An 8,360-nucleotide genomic window follows, 5' to 3' on the forward strand; every position below is an offset into this window, starting at 1 on the left:
GAACACCACAAATTGCATATTAAATTGATGCAAACTATGATAAGGTAAGAGTGAGGTAAGGATAAGAGTGTGACTGAAGCATTTCTATTTAAGTCACTAAACCTGCTGTATGTTTTGTAAGGTTCCAATTTTAGAGACAATTTGCACTGCAAGTAGAGGAAAACATTAATATAGTAAACACTGGCAATTCTGTTTTTTTTTTGTATATGATTATAAAAATTCCATTAGTAAACTACTTGCCTTTAGTAAACTACTTCCAACAAGAACAGCTAAAACATTTTAGGCTAATTGATGAATTTATTATTGTAAACACTAATAACTTGGAAAATAAGTGTTGGACTGAACAATGTTTGGACTGAAGCAACAGCAGAGTCCTAGGCTATGTATGATTGTACTCTAGTATTTGCAGAGAAACACTGTGGTACCTGTACCCTCTTTTGAATACCATTCTTCAAAAATGTATTTTATGAATTATATAAAATCTCATCTCTTACATTCCATAATATGTACTGCTTTGGGCAAAGTATTATGATGACATGATGATTTATTTTTACACTGGGAGTTGTGATGGCTATCTAAAAGAAACATTTTGAAAGAACTTTGAAATGAAGAATTACATCCTCCACGAGTCAAAATATTTGAAGTTTAAAGCCAGGTTTTGTGGTTTTAATTTCATTTTGTTAACATTTGTGGGTTACGGTACTCGCTTTTTATGAGAGGTAAATCTGAAATTACTTACAAAACACATTTAATGTTCATGAAAATTCTGAAACAACCATTTAAAAGCTTTATTTATGGACTATTAACAATTATCAATAGGAGAAATTTTAAATAATTACACACTTCAACTAAATTCTATGAGAAATATAATGAAATGAATACTTTGGTTGTGATTTCTATACCAAAGAACATCTTACCGCTGACATCAAACTTAAATTAAGATTTTCTTCTGACCGATGCCAATAAATTGTGGATTAACAACCACTAACTATTGATGGAGAAAATCAAGTCACTATTAAGGTACTATAATTGAAGACATAAATAGATTCATTAATTGAATTTTACTATAATTCTATCTTAAAATGAATTTTGAGAAATTATTTGTTTTGAATTTTTTAAATATTCATTTTACCTGAAAAAGCAGTCAAATACTTACCATTTTTATACTCTATATGGATTATATTTATAGATATATTTTTATCCTTTGTTCTTTTACTGCTAGAGTTCTAGATGACCTTTGCCACAGAGGTCATCTTCAGTTAGTTTTTTTATATTGATAATCTTTCAGTAAAGTAACAAAAACAAGGAAGATGCCAAATATAAATAGGCAATGTTAGGTAATACTAACATTGTCATACAAATAATTCCAAACAATAAAGTAAACAATGAAATGACACCACCAGTTGGATCTCAGCTGCTTAGTGCAACTGTTTTGTAACACATTCAAATGATCTCAACTTTTAAAGCACACTTATAAGCCACATGCACAGTATAATTTCTGTAAGTATAAATACTGTAATATATTATGGCAATATATTCTCTAAGCTGCCTTGAGTTGCCATGGGTGAATAGGTGGCAATATAATTCAACAATTCAATAAATAAATAAATAATCCACAGTAAGTTTGTCTTGATTCTTGGAATAAGTGCAGACCAGTGTTTATTACCTGAAGGGAAAGTGGCTATAATTCCAAGCTCTCCTGATTTTTGGATCATTACCATAGAATCATAAGTTTGGAAGGAAACTTTGAGGTTTTCTATCCTTGGTGGATAACTGATTTCTTCTTCATCTCCCCACTTTTGAATTTGACTAGGTTCACACAACATACAAAACCAAACTGCTTTGTTTGTGGCTTAGTGTAAGGCATTAATCCAGCCAGAATAATTTGTAAATCATGGACTATTGGATCATATTGAATGAATGTACCAATTATTTGGTAGATTCATTGTTATTTAAGCATGAGAATTACAATAATAGTGACATTGTTAAGAGGCTATTCTTCAGTTGTCACATCTTCATTCCCAATATTGTCTCTTTGTTACGTATGAATAGAAATAACTAGGAATTCTCCAAGGGACTGAGTCAGAGGTGGGTTGCTGCTAGTTCAGCCCAGATCAGGCAAACTAGTAGTAGCGGTGGTAAGAGCGTTGAGCACGAGCGAGTGCGGGAGCGCGTCTGAACTGGTAGTAAGAAAATTGGCAACCCACCACTGGTCCCTCTGTCCTTGAGTGAGAGTCCCAGCTCCAGTCTCACGATCCTCCAGGTTAGATTACTGCAGCAGACATGCACCGCACCCCCAAAGATCTGGTTAGAACACTGTAGCTACTAGTCTCAGAAGAACGGAAGATAAGCACCTGCCAATTCTCTCCATCTATTGCGCCTTTTATTACCATGCAAAACAAACTTTTATTACTGTGTCGCCACAGATCCGCAGACTTTGAATGGGCGGAGAACTTTCTGTTTTCAGAAAGTAATAACTTCAGATCCTTTATCTATGAATATGTTTGGTTTACACCATCTGTTCTCATGCAGTCTCTCTCGCCTTTCAGCGAGCAACCAATAACAATGCCTCCCTTTGTAGAGAGGAGTTTCTCTCAGGGGTCTCTGGAAAGAGTCCCACCAGCATTTCTTGTCTAACAAACACTGCATTAAACCTCGATTCCTTGCCATGGGCCTGGTTTCATTCCACAGAAGAGCTTCCCTAATTTTTTATGATTGGTTAGAAAGGGGATATAAATAAAAAAGAGAAGATTACTGAACAATGTTCCCTCTAATTTTTTTTCAGTGTGTGCGGAAAAGTATAGTATTTGAGCAGCACATTTTCATGCCTGAGCACCTGAATTTTTTTCATAGATGTTTCACGGAGCAATTGATTTATAGGATCCAAATTGGAATGGAGAAAAATGGTTTTGTGCGTGAGTGTGTATATGTGTGTGTGTGTCACTGTTCCCTCTAAGGTACGCGGGTGAGCGGCCGCGCACGTGGCAACAAAACACCGCGCAGCAGTTTCTAACTGCAACTCCCAGTGGTTTTTGTGAGACGCTTTCCACGAGGGAAGAGCCAGCCTGGAGACAGCAATCACGGCAGAAAGTAGCTGAGAGAAGGGGTGCGGGGGTTGGGAGAAGGCATGGGACCGGGCCGGCTCCCAGCAGTGGCTGCTCGGATTTGCCATTTGATTGAGAGAGAGAGGAAGGGAGGGAGGAGGAGGAGGGGAGGGAGAACGTGAGCTTCCGCTTTCGATCTGCCACCCAAAGACTGGCACAATTACTTATGGTGTGAGGGAAATAAAGTCCACAATTATTTTAGAAGACACCATTTAAGAGGGGTACTGATTAAGGATTGGCTGGAAATTAGAAGGAAATTCTATATCCAACTACCCAAATGGATATCCCCAACGGAAGCCCTGATATACCCAAATTTGATAAATTTTGACAAAAATGTTATTTACAAACAGCTGTTAGATGACCAAAATAGACTAAATTCCAGGGAAAATTTGGCTGAAATGGGAATAAATATTGATTGGTGGCCATACTTTCAAATACAAAATAAATACAAATCAGATCTAGCACAATTTGGCTTTCAGGACAAGGACCAGGAATTGAATAAAATCTTAATAGGACCAGACGAGAAATTAATCTCAAAAATATATAACTGCTTGCTGATCCGAAAAATGGAAGCAGAAAGAGTGAAAGAAGTCATGGTACCCTGGGCCCAGAATATCGGCCACACAATTGACCTGGATGACTGGGAAAGGGTATGGGAGTGGAACCTGAAATTAACAAAATCGACGGCCTATAAAGAAAATATATACAAAATGTTCTACCGCTGGCATCTCCCTCCGACAAGACTGGCAAAAATTTCCTCAAAATTATCGGCCAAATGCTGGAAATGCAAAACAACGCTGGGCACGTACTACCACATGTGGTGGACGTGTCCGGTGGCTAAGACATATTGGAAGCGAACGCTAAGATGGCTGAATGAAATCATGTCAATTAAATTAAGTTTTAAGCTGGAAATGTTTCTATTAGGGATAACAGATCAAAAAATATGTAAAACCAATCAATACCTTCTCGTCCACATCTTGACGGCGGCAAGGATCGCTTACACGCAGTGCTGGAAGAGTGAAAATGCCCCCACTAGCACAATGGTGATGAACAAAATCTTAGAATTAGCAGAAATGAACAGATTGACAATGCGGATTAACGATAAAGAAGACACAGACTTTTACAAAGTCTGGGAGAAATTGTACAAATGGCTTGATGAGACAGTGAGGATTCAGATATAAAAGGAGATAGTTGACTAACTTAAAATGATCTAAGCAACAACTCAAATAAACAATACACAAAGACAGAGGGACAAATGAGAGTAGAAATGTATTAGAGGTGAGAATTCACCGTTGAGTAACACCATTAGACCACAACGTTGGAAAAACTTGAAAAGCTGATAGGTAATCCGTTATAACTACCTGCATGGACTTAGCAACCTAGTTTCATACTAGGTAAGGCGAGATAAGCAATGGGAGATGAAAATATGTAAAGAGCTTTATCTATTTTTGTATCTTGTATTTTGTAAATCTTGCCTTTTTTTATATAACTTTCAAATAAGGGAAAAAAAAGAGAGAACCAGGTCATCCCCTGAAGAGAAGAATATGTAAACACAACAACGGATAGAGTGGAGGGAGGGAGGAGTAGAAGGAAAGATAGGAAGGAGAGGAGAAAGGAGAGGAATAGGAGAAAGGGAAAGGCAGAGGAAGAATGGGAGGGAATGTAAGAGTAGGAAAGAGGGGAGGAATGGGAAGAAGAGGGGAAGGGTAAAGGGCAGGAAGGGGAAAGAGAGAAGGGAAAGGAGAGGAGGAAGGAAGGAAGGAGAGAAGAAAGAGAAGAAAGGGGGTAGGAAAGAGGGAGGGAAGCAAGGAGGGAAGGAAGGAGAGAAGGAGAGAAGAAAGGAGGGAAGGAAGAAGGAGAGAAGAAAGGAGGGAAGGAAGGAGGGAATGTAGGAGAGAAGGAGGGGGAAGGGAGGAGGAAAGGAAGGGGGAAAGGAAGGAGAGAAGGAGAAAAGAAAGGAGGGAAGGAAGGAAGGAGGGAAGGAAGGAGGGAAGGAGAGAAGGAGGGAAGGGGAAGGAGGGAGGGAAGGAAGGGGAGTAGGAGAGAAGAAACAAGGGAAGGAAAGAGGGAGGGAGGGAAGAAGAAGTAGGACCGTTGTAAGATAAGATGGATCTATGGGATGTTAAAAAAGCAATCTTCAAGTATATTGTTAACAGTAGGGAAAAATTGTTATAAATACATATTATTAATAAGTTATGAGATCATATAATTGTGAATGTATATATGAAATTGATAAAATAAAATAAAATAAATAATAATAAAAAAAAACAAAGACTGAACGGAGAAGCAAAGAGGCAGGAGACACAAAGCAGGAGAGATGAAGCGAGAGCCAATCCGGGTCATTCCTTCCAAGAGGCAACTTTCCCATCGAATGACTCGCTGCCCTAGACTCGAGGAGACCCTCTGCAGTCCCTCTCATTCGTCCAGGAGGCCAGCAAGAGTGTTGGGCTGAAGGAAGGAGGGATTCTCTCTCTCTCTCTCTCTCTCTTTCTCTCCCTCTCTCTAAGAGAGAGAGAGAGAGAGAGAGGGAGGGAGAGAGAGAGAGAGTTAGTTAGTTGGTGGGCAGATTTAGCACTTTGTTAAGTTTGTTTCTCTGTGTGTTGTGTATATATACATGTCTCAATAGGTGCAATTGTGCAAGCATTTTTTTCCTCTTTAAAAGAATTTTTGGATTTCTCCTCACCAAACCTTTAAGACTGAAAGAGTTAGAGTTGAAATATAAAGAGATTGTCAATCGCCATACTGTTAGATTGATAGGCAATTATGGACTATCTTGATTATATCCTCCTTAGAAAGAATATGCTACTGTATGGTTGAGAAAAAGATCAAACTTCATTCCATGGAAACCCAACAAAGTTCATAGGGAGCGTTTATTTCTATGATGGGCTTTTTGGGTCAACGTGAATATCAGTTATCAAAAATGTAGGTAGAAAATTAAGCAGGCAATAGGCAATTACAAAAAGGGAAGCCAACTTTCTGAATCTGTTTCTTTGCACTTAGTGACTTATAAATAGACTAATGTTCTGAAAACCTGACCTAAATTACTATATATTTTAAATAGCTGTAAAGCTGAAAAAGTTGTTCTCATGGTATTGTGATAAATTCAATAAAAAGAAGGGAATTCTTGATAAATTTAAGGAGAAATGAGAGTATTGGATAGTAAATGGACAAATAAAATTACCAATCAAAGAGAATATTTGCACCTCAGGGTTGAAATGAGATGTTCTCTCTTCCTCTTCCTCTCTTCTCTCTCTGTCTCTCTCATCCTCTTTCTTTGTCTCTCTTCTTTCTCTCTCCCTCTTTTCCATTCTTCTGTCACTCCCTTCTCCTTCTCCCTTCTCTCTCCTCTTTGTCTCTTTCTGTCTCTTTCACCCTCTTTCTCTTTGTCTCTCTTTCTCTCTCCTTCTTTCCCACTCTTCTGTCACTTTCTCTGTCCTTCTCTGTCTCTTTCTGTCTCTCTTCTGTCTCTCTTCCCTCTTTTTTCTTCCTCTCTCCCACTCTTTTATCACTTTCTCTCTACTGCCCAACCTGTCCCCATACTTATCTTCGATTGATCATGTTTGCAATAATTTACATTCTTTCCTAAATAAACGCAGTTCCCTTACTGGATCCCTCGCTCACTCAAACACACACACACACACACACACACTCACGCACAAAACCATTTTTCTCCATTCCAATTCGGATCCTATAAATCAATTGCTCTGTGAAACATCTGTGAAAAAAATTCAGGTGGTCAGGCATGAAAATGTGCTGCTCAAATACTATACTTTTCCGCACACACTGAAAAAAAATTAGAGGGAACATTGCCACTGGACTGAGTACCATTTACTACCAATGTCTTATGCTGTATTCGTAACATTGACTTTGAAAAGTTATAAAATGACATTTACCTAGCCAAAACATGGCATCTTTCTTTAAATGTAGATAAGTGCAATTAATTTAATATGTAGCAGCTAAACAACAACAACAAATTAATACTAAATAATAGAGAACTCAACAACATATTTTTGATGGTACTGTATAAGAATGTTGAAAGTACATGAGCAAATAATTATTTTATTCTGTTATTTTAGAAATATTAACCTCAAACCTCCTCCAATGTGAATCTTAGTTATTTTGCTTTCAAGCAATTTCATATTTTTATAAAAGATTAGTATTTTGGACCCATCCTCAGCCCTTCCAGTCACTCGGGACACTTTCAAACAAGGATATTTGTTCTGTATGAATGATGGAGTATTAGGAAAACCGATCGAGTGAAAAACTATCCAACTAATACAAAGTAAGTAAAACTGATAGTTAAGATAGTTAGGCATAATGAAAAGGAAAATTTGCCCTATTTTTTAAATTTAAAACATTATTATTTTTAAACAGTTTTATTTAAAACATTTGTAATTTACAGTAACTGCAAGAAGTGACTTTATAAACAAATGTCTGTAAATTAATCATTAATGAAAAACAATTTATCATTGTCAAATTTCAAATATGGATGTACACTACAGCCCTGTGGTATTACTTTCCTAAAATCATCTGTCTGCCTTTTAGATTAAGTTCCTAAACTGTTTTTAATTGTTAACAAAAAACAAAATTCACTGAAACCACCTATGTAATCATGTGTATATCTGCATGTATTACTATAATTATAAAGTGCCACTCATGAGATATATTTATGTATTACTACACATACATTCCCTATGGATATGCACCTAAATTTAAATCCAAATATTTATGTATGGATAGGTATTTTAATACTCACAGATATGAATCCAGAAGTCATCCATCTGTTTCATTTTCAATTAGAATGAACATTATTTTGTAGCAGTGTTAAGCCACAATCAGACATAAATTTGCATATCTAGAATGTCTTTAAAGGAAAATGAAAATACTAGAACTAGGATTGCAAAGATCTGATCTAATGATACCAAGTCCTGTGTTATGATAAAAAACATTATTTCAGGAAAGGACATGAAAATTTATTTTTAATATAACCATGATCTTATTTTAGTATTTTCATTTAAGGCTTCTAAATAATGTTTTCTTATAAGCTATTGGGCAACAGGTTGGACTATATGTAATAAAGGACTGCATGCACTAAATTGCATGCAAAAAATAAATATTTCAATCTCATAAATCATTTGTTATCTTATAAATTCTGCGAATTAATTTTTGGACTATTGTAGAGAAGGTTTCATCTCCCTCTTGACAATGCTAAGGTTTATGAGTTTTATTTAAAGATTAAATAGGAATGCTGATATC

Source organism: Thamnophis sirtalis, unplaced genomic scaffold (genome assembly GCF_051295495.1).
Source record: "Thamnophis sirtalis isolate CommonGarterSnake01/CBP01778 unplaced genomic scaffold, rThaSir2_p1.2 scaffold_1, whole genome shotgun sequence".
In the NCBI taxonomy this organism is placed as follows: domain Eukaryota; kingdom Metazoa; phylum Chordata; class Lepidosauria; order Squamata; family Natricidae; genus Thamnophis; species Thamnophis sirtalis.